Raw genomic sequence first — 27,545 nt, forward strand, 5'->3', positions numbered from 1 at the left:
GAATGATCATGGCAATCGAAACATTTTAACATTTCACATAGTTTCCCAATTCTTGTAAAATTAGTCTATAGTTTTTATAAGGCTTAAAAACATGATAAAACAGTCAATTTTGACAATTGTTCAACAAAACGAGACGTGCCTTAAATAAGGATTCATTTACTCGGATGGTAATATTTAAAAATCCATTTTATCAATCTCGTAAACAAGTTGTTTAAATCTTAATTGCAGATTCAAAAGCGATTTCAATTAACGTCAATCATAATTCAGTTGATCATATCTTTTAATCCGTTCATCGAAACTATTCGATATCTAAATGAAAAGTTATTGATTATTCGCCAGCTTTCCAAAAACATGCATATCATATACCTTTTATCAGTAATATATGTATTTAATTCATGATTCATCATAAACTGTTTAATGATGAAATTTAGCATACAAGCATGCCTAAACATATATACTCGAGCACTAGACATGTATACACTATTAATATATAAAAGATAAGATATGAATGCTCACGTATCAATATTGTGATTCAATATTGTAGGAAAGTACGTAGACGCAACGGAGATGATAAACACTAGGTTTGACTTACCAATAATGCCCATGAACATTACCCATAACCTCCATAGTTATAACCCATAGTTTCCTTAGCTCTATCCCGCTCGAAAACCCATTTTTGAAAGTGACACGCTCATAGCCTCGTCGTAGTATTTTATGAATAATACTAATTAATAATACTAATAATAATAATACTAATAATAATAATAATATGAATCTTAATAATAATAATAATAATAATAATAATATAAATAATAAAAATATTGAGAACAGAGGGAGATATATATATAGGATGTATATGTGTGTGCACAAATAAAACGAAAACGTTCGAATTTAAAGACATGGCCTCATTTCCTCAGCCATACGATCGCATGGTTCAGTAAGGCAAATTCCATGCGATCGCATGGATGCCTTTTCCAGCTCACAATCCATTGTTTTTATTCTCGTCGACATGATTTTATAATATAAATATAATATATAATTTATATAATTAATTATGTATTATATTAAATTCATGTGCATAGTTGACTTGTAATTTTTGTTCCGATGACTCGTATGTCGTTACTCGATTTATGTCCCGGTTCCGGTTTTTCGAACGTCCCTTCGTACGCTGAGAAAACTCGCACTTTACGTTTCGTGACTCGTACCTTTGTCAAAATATAGACTTAAATTATCCATAAACTATACCACTTGAAATATAACTTATATATTTGAGTGTTTTGGTCATTTACTTCTATAAATCATCTTCTCGTTATCAAAGTATATAGTTTTAAATCAAAACGTTTCATAACCAAGTTAATATTATATTTTATCGTATTGTTAAATATAAATTTTCAATATTAATAAACACGTTTTTAAATACATATCGCAAGTTATTCATATATCTAATTCCAACATTTAATATTCCTTATTATTGTATGTGTCCAGATAACGTTATTTAAACAAACACTTTACCATTTATTTCGAATATCGTTAAAAATGAACGATTTCCCAAATCAACGTGGACCTCACAACAGAGACCCATAATAATATCATAATCCTTAAGGGACTCAGTAAATATATTTTAATTCAATCGTTTGGCATAATCTTTTAACTCCGTAGTAAAATATATCAATCAGATAATCAAACCAATAAGTTTAATGCACAGTATCATATACTTAATACTTTGTTACATTTTCAAGTTATAGTATACGTATCTATTTACATATAATTGTTAGTGAATCATCGTGAACAATGAAGGGTAATTGAATAGTTTAAAATTTTGAGATTCAACTTTACAGACTTTGCTTATCGTGTCGGAAACGTTAAAGATTAAGTTTAAATTTGGTCAGAAATTTTTGGGTCATCACAGCCTGTTTTATAGTTCGGGCTAGGGTTTCTATACCTGGAACAGACGGGGATGTCAAGCCCTATGGATCCATATACTATAATGACCCGTCCTAATCTATCTGGACGAAGTCCATATCGATTATAAACGATTCACAATAGTTGATTTCATTGCGAGGTACTTGACCTCTATATGATACATTTTACAAACATTGCATTCGTTTTTAAAAAGACAAACTTTCATTACATCGAAAGTTGACGGCATGCATACCATTTCATAATATATCAAAACTATAAATGACTTGATAATAATTTTGATGAGCTTAACGACTCGAATGCAACGTCTTTTGAGATATGTCATGAATGACTCCAAGTAATATCCTTAAAATGAGCAAATGCACAGCAGAAGATTTCTTTCATACCTGAGAACAAACATGCTTTAAAGTGTCAACCAAAAGGTTGGTGAGTTCATAGGTTTATAGTAATCAATCATTTCCATAATTTTAATAGACCACAAGATTTCATTTTTCTTTTCAATATACATCTCATATCAGGTATTTCGCAAACTGCATAGAGATAAAAATCATTCATATGGTGAACACCTGGTAACCGACATTAACAAGATGCATATAGAATATCCCCATCATTTCGGGAAACCCATCGGACATGATAAAATTGAAGTACTAAAGCATTCCAAATTCCAGAATGGGGGTTGTTAGTTCCCGCAGATCTACCTTTAGGATTCGCGTCAATTAGGGGCCAGTTCCCTAATTCTTAGGCTACCAAGCTAAAAGGGGCATATTCGATTTCGATCATTCAACCATAGAATGTAGTTACAATTACTTATGTCTATTTTGTCAAACATTTATAAAAAACGCATGTATTCTCAGTCCCAAAAATAAATATTGCAAAAGCATTTAAAAAGGGAGCAAATGAAACTCATTATACTGTATTTTGTAGTAAAAATACATATGACGACATTGAACAATGCAGGGTTGGCCTCGGATTCACGAACCTATATCATTTGTATATATATTAAAATATATAATCGTAATATATATTATTTCTTAAATTATATGTTATACTTATTTAGTTTGTATATCTATCCAAAATGCTTAATATATATGTAGTCATATTTAACTCATATTAGTATTATTTTGAAAATATTTAACTTGTCATTTATGAATATTTATATACAAATTGTTATACGATTAATACATATTTATAATCTTAATAATATCCTTAACTTTTATTTTCAATAAAATCTTAATGTTAATGTTATTGATAATACTAAAAATAATAATACTTAAATGATACAGTTTATAATAATAATCTTAATAATACTAATGTTAATAACATGTCTATTACTTATAAATTTAAATATGATATTATTACTAATAACTATAATACTAACAATATCAACAATAATAATAATTAATCATACTATTAATAACGATACTTAAAATGATAAAATTAGTAGTAATAATTATATAAATCATACTTAAACTAATACTAATATTAATGATGATACTAATAATATTTAGTGATAAATCTAATAATGATAATGATAATGATATTAATAATAATACTAATTATATTATTAATCTTAGTATGTATAATAACAATTGTAATTATTAATAATAGCAATAACAATAACAATATAATAATAATCATAATAACAATAATAATATTAATAATAATAATAATAATAATAATAATAATAATAATAATAATAATAATAATAATTTTTAAAAGGAAGACTACCTTTAAAAGCCTCTAATAAAAAGAATGCACCTAGTGAGGATCGAACTCGAGACCTCTTATTAAACCAACAACACCCACGACCACCCATCTGTCTTGCTTTTTTTTCTGTTTTAATTCCAAATCAATTTTTTATAACCCATATTTCTTTTATTTCTCATTTCATCTTCTTTTTCTATTTTTAAACAGCCAATACAATAATCAAAGATTATATCAGCAAAATAAATTCTGTTTTGAATTTTTTTGCAAATGAAACAGAAGTAATCGTTTGTAGGGTTTTGTTTTTTTTAAAAAAATAGATATAAACACAGCAAAAGAAAATCAGTCGCGAATGAACACATGAAACTCAAACACGAATTTTGATTTTTAAGTTGTTTTAGACAATCATTATAACATGAAAAAGGTTCCAAATAACTTTTATAAACTTTCTAGGTCCTCAATTTAACTTGAAACATAAAAACGAATCCGAATTTGAATGAAGAACAATCGGTTTGACTTTTTATTTTGTAACTTTGACTTCGAAATTCGTATTTGATTGAAAGAATTAGAGATTGAAAATTTGTAGGTAGCTTACTTAGATAATAACTAGCAAGACTGCACTTTTAGATTTTGTAATATCATTTGAAATCAAGAGTTGGCTATAAAGTTGAAGAACAGAGGTAGCGAAGCAGAAATTGATTTTTTTTTGATTAATTTTTAATATGAAAGTTGATTGAAATTGATAATGGTACTGATTAACTGAATGGGTTTTCAATAATATGGAGTAATTCGTGGGATTTATTGCAGAAGTAATCGACAAGAAATTCTCCACCAGGTACGAAATAAGAATAAAAAAAATTGGATGTCGACCTTCAACTGATTTTGGTTTTTACTGATTATAGAATCAACCTATTAAATCTAGCAGACAATTCACCAAAAGGAGATAGCGACGCACAACAGAATTGGAATCTGTATGATTTCTTTTATATATATATATATATATAAAATTAATATTAACAAATAAAGTTATATTAATAATAATATTACCTTTAATATTATAAATATAAATAAAAATAATAATAACAATAATTAATAATAATAATAATAACATTAATGATAAAAAATGATAAGTTGTATCTTAATATAATTAACAATACTTATAATAATGATTTTTAATGTGAATGATAATCATAAAAGTAATAATATTAATAAGAATAATAATAATAACTAATATTAATTGAATTACAATTAAATTATAATTTTTATCATTCTTATGCTAATATTTATTTCCAAAACCTTTATTTTGAGAATCCTAATCTTAAATTTAGTAGATTTTTAATATTTACAATTATAACAGTAATAATACAAACATTGATATTTGTATTAATAATGATAATGAAGATAATAATTATATTATTTCAATAACTAGATTTTAATTTGTAATCACATTTACTTTGTTAATATTATATTTTATTAATTATGTAATATCTGATGATTATATAATATATACTATGTAATTGCTTATTTAATACATATATATTTTAATATATACATATAATCAATAATTTGTGCATAGAAATCCTGTATATTCACACGACTATATATATAATACTATATATATATATATATATATATATATATATATATATATATATATATATATATATATATATATATATATATATATATATATATATATATATATATATATATATATATATATTATTAATTATATAGAAATCATTCATATATATATATATATTTTCATTCTAATAGCAACTTAACTATTCTATATATTATTTTTCATTTTTAATTCTAATGATTAAATTTATATTTTATTATTTCACATTATTATATATACTTATCTTCAAATTTATATTTATATATACATCTTTATTTACAACAATGGTTCGTGAATGGTCGGAAATAGTCAAAGGTCAAATGAATCTATAAAAGTAGTTTAAACATTATTGAGACTCAACAATACAGACTTTGCTTATCGTGTCGAAACCATAATAAGATTAAGTTTAAATTTGGTCGGAAATTTCCGGGTCGTCACACTACCTACCCGTTAAAGAAATTTCGTCCCCGAAATTTGATCGAGATGGTCATGGCGGACAATAGGTATGTTCTCATGACTCATACGAGTTGGAATTTAGAGTTTTATCATCATTGAGTAATGTGGATAAAAACAATTTGATTACGCGAGGAGTATAAGCGAAGATATCACAAAAGAGTGAAATGAGAAAATAATATTTTGTCATATCCTCTGACGTAGATATGGTTGATTTCTGGAGTCCAAGGGATTTGGCGAAAATCTTCGTTATAAAATTTGATTCTTCGGTAATTAAAGAAATTAAGATCCTCTTTGATTAAATGCGATAATCTGTTTTGATTATTCTGTCGGATATTTCACTATAAATCCACTCTCTTCGTTTCCTTTATATTTTGGAGTTTCATCCTTTTGTTTTCCCTTTCCGACTTTAAGTCAAGCGAATAATGGTCCAGAATTCATAGATATGAATTTCGGAGTGAACATAGTTAATTTTCTAAGGAAGAAATTATGATAGCTCGATCTGACTTGTCAAATTACCAGAAGTCACGAGAAAAGATAGAACTATCAGGAAAATACATTCTTGATATGTTTGGAGATTAGATAGAATGTAAAAGTCGTGTAGCATGGCACCTGATGACGTTAAGGTCTGTGAATCATCAAGTTCCATTGGAAACTCAGCATGACTTACTGTAATATAATCACGTTGATCAAGTGTCATTATATTATACTAACTCATGCTTCAGTTCCCAACACTACTTCAAAAACATTCATATTTTAAATTCGAATCTTTCAGAATTTAGAAACTACAACAGTTTCATTTTTGATGCAACACTGATATCGCGAAGAGATAAATGATTTCAGATAAGAATAGTTATGAAAATATCTTCAGAAATATTGAGGATATTTATACTGAAAGATACGATGATTTCTTAGAATTTCTAATATCTAAGGATGATGAAGATGATTTGTCCGTAAAAATGTAAAGTCGGAGTAAGGTATTCATTAATGACTTCAGCTGATACTGATTCATTTGGATTATTTGGAAGCAGATTTAGTCTTTGTGATTTGTCCACAGTCTCTTTCATGGTTTGCTCAATCCGTTTTCCAGTAAAATTTTCCATTGAGTGGTTCCAACACTTCATTCTTTATCATCAAACTTTTGGCTGTTAACGTCGTTTACAGTTTTTGTTGCTTCATCAGTACTTTCCAAAATTTAGAGAACTGATTCGTAAACTAGGTGCTTTTCAGAATTTCATAATGGAGGATCATAATTCTAAGAGATAAATGTTATATGTATACATATAACTGTTGATGTAGAAACGCTACGAGATTCAAAATACTGATTGCTAACTCCCGATAATTGGTATGGTAATCCTCCTTGTAAGATGTGGATGAGTATATGATAGGGTTTCGATAAAAATAATGATTTTTCGGAAGTCAAAGATCAATAAAGTTACTGGTAAGTTTACCTGCTAATTGTGGTGGAATATAAACGGTTCCCCGGTAACGAAGGCAAAAAGACAACGTATATATCCAGGTTATAATAAGGTTGATTCGAACAAAAAATCGAATTTGACTTGTTGGAGCTGTGACAAAACTGGCTATCTCGAACAGGAGTTGCAAAGTTATTTTTGGTAATAATAACGCTAAAGGAATTAGCACAGCTACGTGTTAAACATTTACTCAGTTCTGAGAGTTTTTCAAGTGCATAACTATATGCATCAATCTTTTCTTCCGTAGATGAAGTGCGGTTGGTTCATCCTCTCGATTAAGAGGTTTTCAAGAATTATGAAAGGTTTGAATGCAGATTGTAATCGTCAAGATAGAAATGAGGTTTAAGATGAAATCAAGTGGAAAACTTGAAGAATTGTTTAGTTTCATATGTTATAATCAATATTTTAATTCATTTTAATTGTCCAATGTTGGTAGTCCACATTTAGCAATTCAATAATTCATATATATATAATATTCGAATTAATTAATACGTATTGTGACCCATTGTATACATGTCTCAGACTCGATCACAACTCAAAGTATATATATTATTATAGAATCAACCTCAACCCTGTATAGCTAACTCAAGCATTACTGCATATAGAGTGTCTATGGTTATTCCAAATAATATATATAGATGCGTCAATATGATATGTCAAAACCTTGTATACGTGTCCCGATCTTTAAAATGCGTAAATAACAGTATTTAAATGATGATAAATAAAGTGCGTAAAATAAATAACAGAAATTAAACGACGATAAATAAAATTGCAAGAATATAAATTGCGATAAATAAATTGCGGTAAATAAAATGTAATCAGTTAGCTAGGAATAGTTAGCTAGGAATAGTTAGCGTGGATTCTTAGCAAAAAAAAAAAATTCTCATAGTTAATTTGTTTGTTTCTAACAAATTTTATTTTGTCCAATGTTTTCTTCATTATGCCACTTGTTGAATTCTGATAAGTCAAAATTCAAATATGAAATTGAATGAAAATGGTTACTTGTGGTGAACGGATTTGTATATCTGTGGATGTAAGTAGGATAGCAAATGACTGTTGAATCAGGTTAGAAGAATGTACAATGTAACTTATTAATGTGAAATCTAAATATTTCTCGGGTATTACCTACCCGTTAAAATATTTTCACCATTAACAGTTTGTACAAAGAATTTTAATTACAATCTTTATGAAAACATATATACATATATATTTCTTCAGATGTAATCATAGATTTAATGAGTTAATATAATATTAGTCTCATATGCTTTTCGGTTTGAGCTAGAATAAGAAATCTCTAAACTTTTTAAAACCACATATTCTTCGCAGAATATTTTTTTTAATGAAGTTATGGATTAATACTTCATCGTCCATTGTTGTTGGTACTCCTTGGTATCTATGGTGCGTATGTTGTTGATGTTCGTGGGACAGATTGTGATGTTAAGGTGTGGGATGCGGATGTTGCTGTTGGTGATGGCATTGTTGGTGCCAGTGATGTTGCTGAAGCTGGTACGTTTTGCACCATATTTTTCAAGGCTATAACTCGGGTGCGAAGCTCGTTGACTTATTACTCTGAGATGATTGTCGGTAGGAACGAGCGAATGAATAAGGTTCAGAATTGTGGATAGAATATAATCATGTCGAGCTATCCTGGAAATGAGACTAAAAATGGTGTTTCGGATAGGTTCGCCAGTAAGTGCTTCAGGATCTTCACCAAGAGGTGAATTCGATTGATGGAAGGATCGCCTTCTTCTTGTCTGTAATGATTTAATAGACTACGAACCCATTAGATGAATTGGGGATGGCTGATTGGTTGGTCCATTTTGGTTATACTGCGGTCGGAGCTCGTGTGGAAATCCATATCGGAATAGCTGTCGGAATCCGAGGAATTCGAACTGGTGGAGGGATCCATCTCGTACGATCAGATAAAAAATTTTCGATATGAAATAGATTATAGGATGTAGATTAGTACCCTGCAATACATGATTTATATATGCATATATAATACTAAAATCTCATAAGTTACGGAGGAATCTACGGAAGGTGTCAGAAAAGTCTATAGTAACAGATACGCTAAGATATGAATTTTGTCTATACACTATCGATGCACTAAATGCAGTAAGACGTCTCTAGACTTAAGATGATAAGCAAGTGATTCCCAAAGAATGATAAGCATGTAATTTTCGACACGAAATGATAAGCAAAACTTTTGACCTGCAGACACGGTCGAAGTCCAGACCCACTAATGCATCTAAACAACTATCAGTTAGACACACTAATGCAAGACCTGATTCGCTAAGACCACCGCTCTGATACCACCTATAATGACCCGTCCTAATCCATCTGGACGAAGTCCATATCGATTATAAACGATTCACAATAGTTGATTTCATTGCGAGGTGCTTGACCTCTATATGATACATTTTACAAACATTGCATTCGTTTTTAAAAAGACAAACTTTCATTACATCGAAAGTTGACGGCATGCATACCATTTCATAATATATCAAAACTATAAATGACTTGATAATAATCTTGATGAACTTAACGACTCGAATGCAACGTCTTTTGAGATATGTCATGAATGACTCCAAGTAATATCCGTAAAATGAGCAAATGCACAGCGAAAGATTTCTTTCATACCTTAGAATAAACATGCTTTAAAGTGTCAACCAAAAGGTTGGTGAGTTCATAGGTTTATAGTAATCAATCATTTCCATAATTTTAATAGACCACAAGATTTCATTTTTCGTTTCAATATACATCTCATATCAGGCATTTCGCAAACTGCATAGAGATAAAAATCATTCATATGGTGAACACCTGGTAACCGACATTAACAAGATGCATATAGAATATCCCCATCATTCCGGGGCACCCATCGGACATGATAAAATCGAAGTACTAAAGCATTCCAAATTCCAGAATGGGGGTTGTTAGTTCCCGTAGATCTACTTTTAGGATTCGCGTCAATTAGGGGCCAGTTCCCTAATTCTTAGGCTACCAAGCTAAAAGGGGCATATTCAATTTCGATCATTCAACCATAGAATGTAGTTTCTATTACTTGTGTCTATTTTGTCAAACATTTATAAAAGTGCATGTATTCTCAGTCCCAAAAATATATTGTTAGCCCCAATTCTTGCTAAGGTCGATCAGTTTTGTTAGTGTAAGTGGGTTTAGATAAGGTTGAGAGAATATGTGTGAAAAGTGATACTTGTAGAATAACTCAACTAAAGAGTAAAATGGGTGGGAGGTTGCTTTATATACTAGCAACCTCCTTTAGTTACAAGGATGGTAAAATACATTTACCATGGATAAACTAGCTAGTTAACTATTACATAGTTACTATTACATTAATACATTAATACATAAGTAAAACCGCATGCCACAAATAATAGACAATATTCATTGTCAACAATCTCCCCCTTGGCATGGGGTTTTTAAAACAGTGTTGGTTGTCAATAGTCTTCCCCTTGGTTATCAACCATCAGTCCTTGGCGTGGGGTTTTCAAATGATGTAACCCTTCCTTGATCATTTTCTTGCAGTTTCTTGTGCAACCTTCTTCTGGGCTTTTGATTTCAGTTTGAAGCTATGAAGCTTTTGATGCTCTCAGCTTTGAACACGAACTTGCACTTAGGATGAACTGATCTGGGAGTGTTATGATTGATTTGTTTTGTCATCTTCTTTGGTTCGGGCGATGGGGTCTTGATCTTTGACTTTCGACGAACTTTGTGAATTGAAAGTAGCTTGATATGATATTGTGTAAACCTATTTTGCTCCCCCTTAAATGTTGAGTCGTCTTTTTCGTGACCGTGATTGGTTTGTTTTTGACTCGTGTGTCATTCTCTCTGCATGATGAATATGATGTACCATGTTCAGCATGTGTAGCACAAATATGGCATCCCGTGTTCATCGCAAAATAGCACAGAGAGCATATATGATTATCATTAGAGAGGGAATGTGTACCTGCTAAGAAGAAACAAAGAGGTTAAGGTAAAAGTTTGATCCTCGGGGAAAATAGGATCTTTTAGAAACCGTTTTTGGTTTTGTAAAATTCAAGCTAGTTGTCATACTAGACAAGTTTAAATCAGGCATGCTAGTTGTTACACTAGACAAGTTTTCTGAAACCAAAACGTTTTGGGATTTGGGGACCTCACCGGTATTGGTAGGTCCAAGTTTAACCTCGGTGGATGTTGAGGATGACTGGTCACCGAAGTTCCAGTCAGCGTTAGCAAGCTATCCACCTCCATGATTAAAGTATCATGGGACTTTTGTGTGACTATGCCGCTCTTGGTTATACCAAGTCTTCCAACTGTACCTAGCAACGCATTGGTGTCGGTAGAAATCAATGTAATGTAGGAAGATGTTACATCGCATCCTGAATTCATTGATATGTCATGAGGTGACACATCTCTTTCAGTTGTTGCACTCTCTAAGGAGTGTGTGTGGTCAGGCTTAAATGCTGACTAATCATTAAGGTGATCATCCTTCCGGAGGTCTGATAAATCTACCAAAGTAAGCCTAAGTATTGTCATATTGCCTCTCCATTGAACTAGACAGATCTCCCTCATCAAGATAAGTCTGACCTCTGGACCCTGTTTGAGGTCCCACCTTCTAAAGTAAGGTGTTGATAGAGGATTTCTGGCCGATACGCAGGATTCCTATTCATGGTTTCTCGAAACCCCTTCGGCAGTTCGAGACACCAACCACTTAATTTGCATCAAGTTGTTTGGTCATTCCGTATTTAAGGCAGTCATCTAGACACATCCTCTTGAGGCAGTCACTAGGACACATCCTCCGTCATTTGGTGACTTTTGTGGTTGAGGAAGTCATCTAGACACATCCTCTTGAGGCAGTCACAAGGACACATCCTCCGTCATTACTGACATTTGAATCTTTAAACTCCCCCTTGATAGTTGCACATTTTAGCTTTGGTTTCTTGGGAGAGTTATGTGTGAAAATACGGGTTTTACACTGTTATTTGTGCAAAAGCCATGTTGATGTTTAACACCACCTTGAAGTGTCTTTGACACCACATTGAGATGCGGGTTCCACACAGAAGTATGTAGAAGCCATTTTAGATGGAACTCATGTTGGTTTTAATCCTTTTACCCTCCCCCTCAATATATGACGTGTCATGTTTTGATAAAAACCTTTATTTTCTTGGTCTTTTTCTCCCCCTCAAAATATGATTTATTTGGAATTAAAACATATTTTGACAATTTTCTACACAGAAAATATAGGTTTTGGTGATAAAGGTTGTAAGGCAGTTGAGACGCGGGCCATATAAGGTTTTCGTGAAAATCTTTGTTGCGGGTCCATTTAGATAAAACCTTCTTTGCAGTGTGGTTCCCATATAGATCTATTATGGGAACCATCATGATCTATATGGGAACCCACATTCCCTCCTTCTCCCCTAAAAAAAATTTGACGTTTCCATTGAAATGTTTCTAAGAGAAAGAGAGGAAGAAAATTGAGGCGTTGGGTATACACAGATATATGAGCATACACCATATAAGGTTTGGGTGAAAACCTTTTTTGTAGTTCTGGTCCCATAGAGATCTATTATGGGAACCATCATGATCTCTATGGGAACCATCATTCCCTCCTTCTCTCCCTAAAATTTTTTTGACATTTCTCCACTGAGATATTTTTAAGAGAAAGAGTGGAAGGCATTTGAGACATTGGGCATACACTTAAATGTGTGCATACACCATATAAGGTTTGGTGAAAACCTTCTTTGATTTACGGGCCCCTTAGAGATCTATTATGGGAACCATCATGATCTCTATGGGAACCTTCATTTCCCCCTTCTCCCCCTAAAAAAAATTTGACGTTTCTCCATTGAAATGTTTTTAAGAGAAAGAAAAAAAGAGAGACATTTGAGACTCTGAGCATACACTGAAATGTGTGCATACACCGTATAAGGTTTTGCTAAAAACCTTCTTTGAAGTGCGAGTCTCATACAGATCTATTATAGGAACCATCATGATCTATATGGGAACCCACATTCCCTCCTTCTCCCCCTAAAAAAATTTGACGTTTCCAATTTTGATAACCGTCATTTCATTGCGGCTCTCATTGCTATCCCTAGGCACATGCATTACTCCCCCTAGGAATATGCATTGATCCCCCTAGACACATGCAGTTGTCAAGTTCATCCAGGAGAAGAAAATCAGATGAGTCGTTTTCAACGGATGGTGATTCGCCTACAACTACTGAAGTAGGTGTACCAAAGGATATGGATTCGGGCGGGGATTGGACGAGGTTGGAGGAAAGAAAGGTTCAAGCAATACATCATGTCATCTGAGGTTGTGAGTGGGTCATTCCTAAGTGTACATTCAGGTGTCGGCGGGTTAAGTTCGGGTCTTGAACCATTGTGTCCAATAACCATTTTGAAGTCAAATCAATTTTTGAAAGTCAATTTAGAATACCATTTATAGGCATTGTCGATCTGACTTATGGACATTGAATTCCAATTGGGTCTGATACACGGTGTATCTTTAGAAAGTTGATTTTGTGGAATCAAGGATGGTTGAAAATCTTTTGACATAGCCAGAGAAACAGATCTCGGCTTAAGTTTAAGTAACGCAGGCGAAGAGTACTTAATTATTTTGAAGAAGAAGTGGATCTTGGTGTTGAAAATGGTTTGGTTGTCCACTTCTTATTTGACACTTGTTTAGCAGAATTATTCTTTGAGTGTTTACAAACAAGATGATTTAGTGCACAATGGATAACTAGTTACAATAGTTGTGGGGAGGTTGTTTATATATGACAACCTCCCTAGTTACAAAAGATACAAAGTTACCATGGTAAAACAGTAAATACAATACATAACAAAGATAAAACTGTGCGCCACTAATCTATTACATAAATATATGTCAACAATCTCCCCCTTGGTGTGCGGTTTTCAAAAATATCATCACCTAATCATCAGCTTTGGCTGGCACCTTCTGAGGCCTTTTTCTTTAATTCTTCCTCAGCTTTCATTGCCTTGATCACGTCACTTCCCGGTGTGTAATTCCTTTCATAGTGTTTGGGAATGATGAACTGTTTAAGGCTGGTGATTTTGTATTCAAACCTTGGCACATATTGTGAGCCTGTGAAGTAGTTTTTCTTTCTGTTGATTCCCAGTGAAGTGTCAAACTGCCTCATGTACAACCTGAATTCAAGAAGTTCATTGATGTGATTTACCATCTCGTTTGTCATCAGCTTTTGGTAGTTCCCAATGTTTTCTGTTCGCTTGCATTTGTCGAAGAACTTTAGTGCACGCTTGAGAGTCCCGTCAGAGTATTTTGGCAGCTCAGAATTGCGGATGAAAATTAGCTTTTTGATCTTGTTGCGAAATACGAAACCTTCTTCGGGGGCGTCTAAGAAATAGCAAATCCTAAATGAATACAAATCCAGATCGCCGATGGTTTGATTTGGTGCGGAGAGCAGAATCTTCTTTTGAATAGATTCGACACCTAGCTGCAGATCATACTGAGAAGCCAGTTTAATTCTATCTTTCATGAACCTTCTCACCCTTTCGATTGCCGTTTCGATAACCCAAGTCTTTCTTATTTTGTTTCTCAACCAATTGTATAGAAACAATACGTCAACCGAATTGAGTTCAATCAGATCATACTCCGAGAACGTGTATTCATGGTCGTTTGAACGAATTACTCTAAAAAATGGAGTATACACACTTTTAGATAATGATCTGCATAACACACTGTTTATGACGATAATCGGATTCTCTTTCTGGTCTTCCATTTCAAACTCATCCCATTTCTTATAAACCCTCCTTTGGTAACGGTACATTATCAACTTTTCCTTGTCATTGAGAAAATCATAACACCCGATTGGTTTGAACCTTTCAGCTACTGGCACATTTTTGAGTTTATCTTCACTTACGAAGATCCTATAAGCTTGTTCCTCCAGCCAACAGCCCTGTAATACTTCTTCAGATTGAGGTTCACCAAGTTTGATCGGAAGTGATCTGTGTTTGTTGAATTCTCCATATTGAGGATCGGATGACGTGGATTGATCAGGAGGTGGTGGAGCGGTTAGTTTGGGAAACCTTGGTGCAGGTTCACCGGTGTATTCCTGAGTGACAAATCGGTCAAATTCATTCAGCTCTTCCTCGTCCGGAGCTTCTAAGTTTACGTAATTTTCTTTAGTGAATGCTCCTTCAATGACCGTAGTAGGTTGGGGTTTCAAGTTTGCGAAGAATTCTTCCTCTTCTTCTTCAGATTTTGGGATGATAAGCTGTGGTGCGGATGAGATGATTGTTTCAGACTGAGAGGTGATGGGTTCGACGTCAGGATTTGTGTACACCACCATAGCAAGGGTGGTTTCGGCTGAGGTAACCACTGCTTTGGACATTTCGATTTCGGTTTCAACTTCTTCTTTGACATCAACAAACATAACTTCATCAAAATCATCTTCATCATCAGAGTTGATTGTGATCACGTCATGTCCTTCGGGGGCAACATCATCTTCTTCTACTGTGTAATCGATCCCTTTGACCATTCCTTCAGGCATATCAAAGTCATCAACAATTTCTTTCCCTTTCCTGGAAGAGCTAGGTGGAGTTTGTGTTTAACTGATAGATTGAGTGATATGCACAGTGGATCTTCCTCTGATATTCTCCCCCTCATGTTGGCCACCGGAATCGGGGTCATCATGTCGCCTAGAGGAAGATGGTTGATCAACATTACACAGGATTGGTTCAAGTACTGGTGGATAATTCGGGATGAGTTGAAGAGAGTTGAGAAGACCAAGGATAGCTTTCCTGATGTAGTCACCCTCAGAAAGATTAACTGAGAGAAGATAAGCGTGGAATTCGTTTTCCCGTTGAATGTACGTGAGATTTGGTTGATGAGTGACAGTCTGGGTGATAGGAGATGATGTCATGATTGGAGGTGATAACAGTGGTGGGGAAGCATTGAGATCAGTTGGTGGTGATGTTAATCGTGGTGGTGAAAGAGCCATGGAAATAATTGGTGAGGATGTGATGGAGCCCTGCAAAGAAGTGTTAGTGAAAACATCCTGAGATTCTTGACGAAACTCAGTTGTCACCACTGTTGAGCTAGAGAGCTGAGCAGTGAGGCTTGCTGAAACAGAACTTCCAAGCGATCTTAGAGAAGAAATTTCCGGAGATTTGCTAAGCTCTACACTTGTTGTTGCAGTCTGAGTTATAGACACTGAACGTTCGGTATAGGACTGCACCAAATCCTTGCGAGCACTAGACACATTTTCAAATTGTTTTTGGTGAATCTCATCTAGAGATGCCGATTCTAACTCACATGAAACAGATGTTGTGCATCTGAGTGGCTTCTTAATGTTTGGGGGGGCTAACGTTTTCTTTTTGCCCCATCTCACTCCCGGTCAGCACATCCTCTCTTGATTTTTCAACCCCACCCTCATTTCCATCCTTATCACTCCGATCAATATCGTGAAGAACCTTCTAGAGTTGTTCAGAGGTTACCTGCTTTGGTTTTGATTTTATTTTAGGCCTATTTTCACCCTCAATTCTTTTCCCCTCAAGTTTTCTTTTCTTTGACCCTCGCTTACTAGACCCCTCACCAGGTGTCCTATCAGCTCCTTGGGCAGGTTCCCCAGGTGGTAGGGGATCTATAGGAGATCCTATCTCTCTTAAGTAGCTCATTATTCTTAGATCGTCTCGTGGTCCAAGATTTAGTAAATGAGCAGGTATGAGTTGAGCTTGAACATTCTTGGACCCTATTCTCTTTTGAATATATGAGATATATTCCTGCTCCACAAATGGTTCAACCCGATCTATAGGGATAGGTTCTGGAGTTCTGATGCTGTCATCAATGATGCCTGAGATAATGTTTGCGTAGAATCTCTGAAATTGAATGTATGATGGGAGAGGTGCTGAGTGTATTTCTATCATGCGATCCCAGATAACTCGGCCAAAATCAGCAATTGGCAGGAACACGATTCCATAGAAGATCTTTAACAAGAAAATGGTTGTAATGACCCGAACTTTTCCATGTTTATATATATTAAATGAAATTGATATTTACATGATTAAGTGTTTCCAATATGTTAAGCAATCAAACTTGTTAAGACTTGATTAAATGAAATAAGTTTCATATAGACAATTGATCACCCAAGTTGACCGGCGATTCACGAACGTTACAAAATTATAAAAACTACATGTTGTGGTATATATAGACATATATATATGGTTGACATGAGATTATGATGAGTAAGTATCTCACTAAGTATATTAACAATGTGTGATATACATAAGAAATGAGATTACTAAGTTAAGAAACTCGAAATGATATATATATAACGATTATCGTTATGATAACGTCTATTAAATATATATATATATATATATATATATATATATATATATATATATATATATATATATATATATCATATTAAGATATTGATACACTATATTTAACATGATAAAATGATATTTAAATATATCATTAAGTGTGTTAACAATGAACTACATATGTAAAAACAAGACTACTAACTCAAGAATTAGGAAACTAGAAGAAGAAGAGGTTCCGGAGGAAGAAATATTGATACCTATAGTAAATCGATTAAATAAAAGAAAATCCTCAACCAACGGACCAAAGTTAATAATGGTCAATGGTGTTTCCGCCGAGGAAGCAAAATATTGGGAAGATTACCAATTTTCCAATGAATCGGATCCCGATGAGGATTTCGATGATGTTATAGAAATTACCCCGACCCAATTTAATGAGGCAAAAGAAAATAATAAGGGAAAAGGCATCAAAATAGAGAAATCTGATTCCGACCCCGATGAACTTTATATGTACCGTCAACACCCGTATTTTCAATATCGTGACAATAACCCGGGAACCTCTAAACCGCCAGGTTTTTCTAAACCAATGTGGAAAATGACGACTCGCATTAGAGGAACATCATATATCCCTAGAAGATTAGGAAAAAGAACCAAGTCCGAAGAAGAAGAAACTAGTGATTTAGATTAGAAGGTTGTAATCATGTTGTGTATTAATGTATTGTAGTGTGCTTGTACTTTTATGTTCTATGTAAAAATTGCTTGTATTGTTTGTTATTACGAATCTAATCCTTGTCTATTTTATAGTATAAAAACAAAATGGACGTTAAGGGTAGACAACCGAATATTTTAGAAGACCTACCAGAGGATATGATTGAGGAAATCTTGTCTAGAGTCGGTCAGAATTCATCAGCACATTTAGTTATGGCGAAATTAACTTGTCAAACATTTGAAAGACTTTCCAGAAATGCCTTAGTTTATAAAAGGCTTTCCTTTAATAGGTGGGGTATATCACATTGGGGAGACTTTAAGTTACGCCATGTTTTCTTTAAAGCGTTAAATGCGGGGAACCCAAATGCAATTTTACGCTACGGGTTAAGAACCTATTTTGACTCAACATATCCCAACATAGGATTTCGTGAATTAGAAAGAGCTTCTAACATGCAACATAAAGAAGCATGTTATGCTTACGGGTTAGTGATGTTCGCTTCTTACCAAAGTGAGAAAAAGAACATCGGATTGCAGCTTTTAAATAAAACTTTCCCACAAGTGAAGGATTCAGTAGTTGGGGTGAGAAACAAGGTTTTTAGATTATTACGGGGCTGTTGGACATTACAAAACCCTCGTTCTTTTGACGACATTACAACATGCTGCCTAGCCAATGGTCATAACGGTTATTTTCTACAAGACCAAGGATGGGAAGTCTTCTTAGTAAAACCAGAATGCATGACTTGTTTCTGGACTTATGAATTACGTGTCTTTATTTCCTTTGCTGAACAACTTGCGTATTAACTAGATTTATCTTCAAAACTGTCCTGTATCATAGTGTACTATATTTCATGTTATATGTAATATAGCGAAGTTATAAGTTTGAAGAATATTTGTATGTGATATATTATTATAATCAGTTTTTCATATGGAATTGTAGTAGTTGAATTGTATATTAGCTACTAAGTTTGAACTTAACGGGTAGGTAGTACCCGAATTTAAACTTATAAAACGCTAATATGAAGAAAAAGCTTTTATAAATGATTTCATATTATGCTACGAGATACTATTGACTACTCTTAATATTCTGTATGATTAACTTGTTTCATTTGACTATTTTGAAGGAAATGGCACTGACTACTCGACACACCATGAATATGAGCGAAGAGGAATTTCGTACCTTTCTTGCTGCAAATATAGCCGCGGTACAGGCTGCGCTACATACCAACAATAACTCTGAATCTAGCAATGCAGCTAACGGCGCAAGAAATCGTGTAGGATGCTCCTACAAAGAATTCACTGCCTGCAAACCTTCAGAATTTGATGGGACCGAAGGACCAATCGGATTGAAACGGTGGACCGAGAAAGTTGAATCGGTGTTTGCCATAAGTAAGTGTGCTGAAGGAGACAAAGTGAAGTACGTTACGCATACCTTCACAGGTATTGCGTTAACATGGTGGAATACCTATCTAGAGCAAGTGGGACAAGTTGCTGCTTACGCGCTACCGTGGTCAGCATTCAAGCACTTGATGAACGAGAAGTACCGTCCCAGAACCGAGGTCAATAAGCTCAAGTCAGAACTTAGAGGGTTACGAACACAGAGATTCGATATTACTTCGTACGAAAGACGATTCACAGAATTGTGCCTATTGTGTCCGAGAGCGTTCGAAGATGAGGAAGAGAAGATCGACGCATTTGTGAAAGGGTTACTGGAGAGAATCCAAGAAGATATAAGTTCACACGAGCCTACCTCCATATAAAAGGCATGTAGAATGGCTCACAAACTAGTGAACCAGATTGAGGGAAGAATTAAAGAACAGGCGGCCGAAGAAGCCAACTTGAAGCTAGTCAAAAGAAAGTGGGAGGAAAACGGTGATAAGAGTCATCAAAACAACAACAACTATCCTAACAATCGTAACATCAATCACAACTACAACAAACGGCACAACAACAACTACAACAACCGTTTCAACAACAATAACAATCCCAACAACAACCTCAATAACAACAACGGTAACAAAAACCAAAAACAGCCATGTCATAGGTGTGAAGAAAATCATCAGGGGTTTTGCACGACATTTTGCAACAGGTGTAAAAGAAATGGTCATAGCGCGACAAAGTGTGAGGTCTACGGACCAAAGTTTAACAGAACTAAAGGAACAAATAATGTCGAAACAAGTAATGCCGAAACGAATAGTGTCGGAGCAAGTAATACCAACGCTGTTTGTTATAAATGTGGAAAACTGGGCCACATTATTAGAAATTGCTCAAACCAGGAGAACACAAATGGACAAGGCCGCGGAAGAGTTTTCAATATTAATGCGGCAGAGGCATAGGAAGACCCGGAGCTTGTTACGGGTACATTTCTTATTGACGATAAATATGCTTATGTTTTATTTGATTCGGGTGCGAATAGAAGCTATATGAGTAGAGAATTTTATGCTAAATTAAGTTGCCCATTGACGCCTTTGGATAGTAAATTTTTACTCGAATTAGCAAACGGTAAATTAATTTCAGCAGATTATATATGCCGGAATCGAGAAATTAAACTGGGTAAAGAAATATTTAAGATTGATTTGATACCAGTAGAGTTAGGGAGTTTTGATGTAATAGTTGGCATGGACTGGCTGAAGGAGATGAAAGCAGAGATCGTATGTTACAAAAATGCAATTCGCATTGTACGAGAAGAAGGAGAACCCTTAATGGTGTACGGAGAAAAGGGCAACACGAAGCTACATCTTATTAGTAATTTGAAGGCACAAAAACTAATAAGAAAAGGTTGCTATGCTGTTCTATCACACGTCGAGAAAGTATAAACTGAAGAAAAGAGCATCAATGATGTTCCCGTCATAAAAGAATTTACCGATGTATTTCCGAAAGAATAACCGGGACTACCTCCACATTGATCTGTTGAATTTCAAATAGATCTTGTACCAGGAGCTGCACCAATAGCTCGTGCTCCTTACAGACTCGCACCCAGCGAGATGAAAGAACAGCAAAGCCAACTGCAAGAACTATTAGAACGTGGTTTCATTCGACCAAGCACATCACCATGGGGAGCTCCTGTTTTGTTTGTCAAGAAGAAGGATGGTACATTTAGGTTGTGTATTGACTACAGAGAGTTGAATAAACTTACCATCAAAAACCGTTATCCACTGTCGAGAATTGACGACTTATTTGATCAACTACAAGGCTCGTCGGTTTATTCGAAAATCGATTTACATTCTGGATATCATCAAATGTGAGTAAAGGAGGATGATATTCCAAAAACTACTTTTAGGACGCGTTATGGTCATTACGAGTTTATGGTTATGCCGTTTGGATTGACTAACGCACCAGCTGTGTTCATGGACCTTATGAACCGAGTGTGTGGGCAATATCTTGACAAGTTTGTCATTGTTTTCATCGATGACATACTTATTTACTCAAAGAATGATCAAGAGCATGAAGAACATTTGAGAAAAGTGCTAGAAGTATTGAGGAAAGAAAAACTGTACACTAAGTTTTCAAAGTGTGCATTTTAGTTGAAAGAAGTTCAATTCCTCGGTCACATAGTGAACAAAGAAGGTATCCAGGTGGACCCGGCAAAGATCGAAACCGTTAAAAAGTGGGAAACCCCAAAAACTCCGAAGCATATACGTCAATTTTTAGGATTGGCTGGTTACTACAGAAGATTCATCCAAGATTTCTCCAAAATAGCAAAACCCTTGACTGCATTAACGCATAAAGAGAAGAAATTTGAATGGAAGGATGAACAAGAGAAGGCGTTTCAGTTATTGAAGAAAAAGCTAACTACGGCACCTATATTGTCATTGCCTGAAGGGAATGATGATTTTGTGATTTATTGTGACGCATCAAAGCAAGGTCTCGGTTGTGTATTAATGCAACGAACGAAGGTGATTGCTTATGCGTCTAGATAATTGAAGATTCACGAGCAAAATTATACAACTCACGATTTGAAATTGGGTGTTGTTGTTTTTGCATTAAAGACTTGGAGGCATTATTTATATGGAGTCAAAAGTATTATATATACCGACCACAAAAGTCTCCAATATATATTTAATCAGAAGCAACTGAATATGAGACAACGCAGGTGGATTGAACTGTTGAATGATTATGATTTTGAGATTCGATACCACCCGGGGAAGGCGAATGTGGTAGCCGACGTTTTGAGGAGAAAGGACAGAGAACCTATACGGGTAAAAGCTATGAATATAATTATTCGTACTAACCATACTACTCAAATAAAGGAGGCGCAACAGGGGGTTGTTGTGACGACCCGGGAATTTTCTACCAAATTTAAACTTGATCTTTATATGATTTCGATACGATGAGCAAAGTCTGTAATATTGAGTAACAAAGTTTGTAAACTACATTTATAATATCATTTGACCTTTGACTACTCCCGAACGATTCACGAACAACTATTTGTAAATAGATACGTATATATATGTATATATACATGAATGTTACTTGAAAAAATAAATTTATTTGATTATATATATATATATATATATATATATATATATATATATATATATATATATATATAGTTATATAATAAAACCTGATATTAAAATGTATTTATATATACATATAGTATATAGAAAATAAATGATTTCAAGCTTAATTAGTAAACGTCTGTCACACTCGGTTGACATCTCGTTAATGTTCATATAGATCTAATACGAGTTTAAGAAGATTTAAAATAAAAGTTAGTCCGTCAATAGATTCCGGAGATATTAATTATCATTGGTATATTACTTATAATATTGTGTTTGTTTTAATCACTACCTATCTCTAAATATATATATATACACATATATCTTAAAGTCAGATGAATTCGATGGAATCTGTTTTACATCACCATCATAAGTTGTTCCTATCTTCCTCAATCAAGATTTCGTATCGATACAATCTCCACTACCAAACAATTATGATCAATTATACCTACCACTCAATCACACCACTTGTAATTACTAACTTTAAGCTTTATCACATGATTCAACTTTTCTATTATTTTCTGTCAACTAATACATACAATCACAATCACTTCTTTATTGTATATTTCATCATTCGTGTAAACCCACTTCACACAGAGAACCACTCGATCACCACTCTTCAAATACACCCTCCACTTTCTCCTATCACCATCATTAAATCAATCTTCGTTCATCATATCTAATTCATTCTTTTGATACTTCTTGTTGCCTGATCGAAGCAATCCCAACACTCTTCACAACCACCATCTCTAACCCACTTCTTGTTCTTCATTAATCAAACACCATCACACGCCACTTATATATATATATATATATATATATATATATATATATATATATATATATATATATATATATATATATATATATATATATATATATATTTTGTTTTCTGATCGAAACCAAAGAACCCAATTATCAATTATGTTACGGTTACTTTGATTCTGTTTTCTGTTTTGCAACCTCATCACCCACGATCTATCTCTCAATCACTTTTTATCTCTCTCTTCTCTTCTTGATTATAAACCACCATTATCATTATTAACACTACTGTATACGATTGCTACTAGCCTTCTGTTATTTGGTTCGAACTCCACAGATTGCTATCCGATTTGCAGCAGCTATTATATATATATTTTTTTACGATTATGATAATTTGGTGATGAGAAGTTAATGAATGATATTATCAATTCAAGGCTCATGAATGTCCTTTTCTATTATGGTGATACAAATTACTCTCCTGCTTGTCGTGAATACTACAAGAATATATTATATAGGTAACGAATTTATATATACATATTATGAGGGGTTGCAAGATAAAGTGGTTATATTGTATATAATGAGATTCTTTATGAAAAACTTTATAACTTTCTGACTTAATGGTTCTTGTGGGACAATTTGAGATTCATTTAATCGACAATGGCTAAAGCATAGGAATTGTTTATTTCTTCTTTTGCAAGTGGACTAATAATTAAGATACTAGTGGACTAAGGAAAATGGTAGTCGTTAATTGATAATGATGGTGATCATGTTAAGATAAGATGATGTATGATGAGGTTAAAAGATGATCATGATAAAGATGGTTAAGATAATGATATAGATTAGGATACCATGATATTAGGATGATGATGATGTTTAGCGAAAATGGTGAGGAAGGAGGAACATGATGAGGATGAATTGCTGCCTTATATTTCTCTGTTATAATCGCTAGTCCACGAGACCCAAACCACCTTTATACTATTGTTGCTTCACCTCTATTTACTGTTTCTTCTACTCCTTCATAGACCCATCGTGCTTCAACAGTTGCAACTACTATACTTTCTGTTTTCCATCTAAAACCAAATCGTTTGAACCTGCAATCTAAGAAAAACCTACTGTACTTTTCACTATATGTAGCAACTGCTGCTGCTACATCTATTCTTTTGTTTCTACTTTTGTTTAACGAAGAAGGTTATTACTGTTTTGCTGCTGGTACTCATTTTCTGCTATAATCACTGCAGCTGCTATTGTCTTGATGATGTACATAAAAGATGATACATGATGGCGTGGATTAGGGAGAGGATAGATGCGTAATAGTTTGTTTCTTGGTTTGCAGTTGAGCCGACAACCAATTAATCCTAAAACCCCACTTGATAAACTTTTGAGCCGTTGCATTTTTTATTCAGAATTCCCATTTGAACCGTGCTCTATTTTCTACTTTTGGATCGTGAAACAAATTGAGTTGTACGTACGAATTTTTTGCTTTGGACCATGGTCATCCTATTGGGCCGTATATAATATATATGGATATACAAAATGGGATATAAGTTGATGAACCATGAATAATTTGGGGATGAGGTATATGACGGATTAAATAAATGACGGGAGCTAAATAAAGCAGAAAAGCAGGAACAGAGGGACGGATAAGGGTGTTGTATGTTGAGCGAGAGGTCGCGGGTTCGAGTCCTGGCTTAGGCGGTTTGTTTTTTTTTAAGCGTTTAAAGGTAGTTTTCATAATAATAATAATAATAATTATTATTATTATTATTATTATTATTATTATAAGTATTAGTATTATTATTAGTAAAATTATTATTTTTTTTATAGTTATTATTACTAGTATTCATTATTATTAAAATTAACATTTTATATAAAATTTTCCTAATTATTATTATTATCAAATATAATAATATTATTACCTTTACCTAATATTTTCATGAGGTTAAGTAACAAATGATATTATAACAATATACTTAATACACATCATAAAATTATATTGATATATTATTTATTAAAATATATAAAATGAATATACTTAATAAGATATATAGTTCATTAATATAAAAATTATATCACTAATAATAATGTATATATTTGTCTAATTACAAGGATACGTTTTAATATATATATAAATGGTATAGGTTCGTGAATCCGAGGCCAACCCTGCATTGTTCAATATAGTCATATGTATTTTTACTACAAAATACAGTATGGTGAGTTTCATTTGATCCCTTTTACTCATTACATTTTTGGGCTGAGAATACATGCACTGTTTTAATAACTGTTGTACAGTATTTATATGCGTGAGTTTCATTTGCTCCCTTTTTAATTGCTTTGCAATTTACATTTTTGGGCTGAGAATACATGCGCTGTTTTATAACTGTTTTATGAAATGAATACAAACACTAAAACTGATTTTGCGTGAGTTTCATTTGCTCCCTTTTACTCTTTACATTTTTGGGCTGAGAATACATGCAAATGCCTTATTAACTATTTTAAAATATTTATATGCGTGAGTTCATTATTCCCTTTTTAAATGCTTTCGCAATATATATTTTTGGGACTGAGAATACATGCACTGTTTTTTATAACTGTTTTACGAAATAGACACAAGTAATCGAAACTACATTATATGGTTGAATTATCGAAATCGAATATGCCCCTTTTTATTAAGTCTGGTAATCTAAGAATTAGGGAACAGACACCCTAATTGACGTGAACTCTAAAGATAGATCTATCGGGCCCAACAAGCCCCATCCAAAGTACCGGATGCTTTAGTACTTCGAAATTTATATCATGTCCGAAGGAGGATCCCGGAATGATGGGGATATTCTTATATGCATATTGTGAATGTCGGTTACCAGGTGTTCAATCCATATGAATGATATTTTTGTCTCTATGCATGGGACGTATGATTATGAGAAATGGAAGTATGAAATCTTGTGGTCTATTAAAATTATGAAAATTCTTTATGATAAACTAATGAACTCACCAACCTTTTGGTTGACACTTTAAAGCATGTTTATTCTCAGGTACGAAAGAAATCTTCCGCTGTGCATTTGCTCATATTAGAGATATTACTTGGAGTCATTCATGACATATTTCAAAAGATGTTGCATTCGAGTCGTTGAGTTCATCAAGATTATTATTAAGTCAATTATATTTGGATATATTATGAAATGCTTTACATGCCTGTCAACTGTCGATGTAACGAAAGTTTGTCTTTTAAAAACGAATGCAATGTTTGTAAAATTTATCATATAGAGGTCAATTACCTCGCGATGTAATCAACTGTTGTGAATCGTTTGTAATCGATATGGACTTCGTCCGGATGGATTAGGACGGGTCTCTATAGTTGGTATCAGAGCGGTGGTCTTAGCGAACCGGGTCTTACATTAGTGTGTCTAACTGATAGTCGTTAAGATGCATTAGTGAGTCTGGACTTCGACCGTGTCTTCATGTCAAAAGTTTTGCTTGTCATTCGTGTCAAAAATTACCTACTTATCATCCTTAGGTAATCATTTGCTTATCATTCTTAGTCTAGACACATCTTACTGCATTGATTGTATGAATAGTGTATAGACAAAATTCATATCTTAGCGTATCTGTTATTGCTACCTTTGCCTGACAGCTTCCGTAGATTCCTCCGAAATTTATGAGATTTTAGTATTATATATGCATATGTAAATTATGTATTGCAGGGTACTAATCTACATCCTATAATCTATTTCTTATCGAAAATCCTTCATCAAATCGTACGAGATGAATCCTTCAACTAGTTCGAGTCTCTCGGATTCTGACAGCTATTCCGACATAGAGGTTCACCTAAGCTCCGAAAACAGCGTCATCGGCATGAATCAACCAATCAGCCATTATCAATTCATCTGATGGGTTTGTAGTTGACTTAATTAATGGAAACGCGCAGAAGGCAATCCCTTCCACCAACTGAATTCACCTCTTGACAATGAACCTGAAGTGTTTACCGGCGAACCTGTTCGAGACACCATTTTTAGTCTCATTTCCAGGGTAACTCGACAAGATTATATTCTATCCACAATTCTGAACCTTATTTATCCGCTCGTTACCGACAATCATCCTGGAGTAATAA

Source organism: Rutidosis leptorrhynchoides, chromosome 3 (assembly GCF_046630445.1).
Source record: "Rutidosis leptorrhynchoides isolate AG116_Rl617_1_P2 chromosome 3, CSIRO_AGI_Rlap_v1, whole genome shotgun sequence".
Taxonomy (NCBI): Eukaryota; Viridiplantae; Streptophyta; class Magnoliopsida; order Asterales; family Asteraceae; genus Rutidosis; species Rutidosis leptorrhynchoides.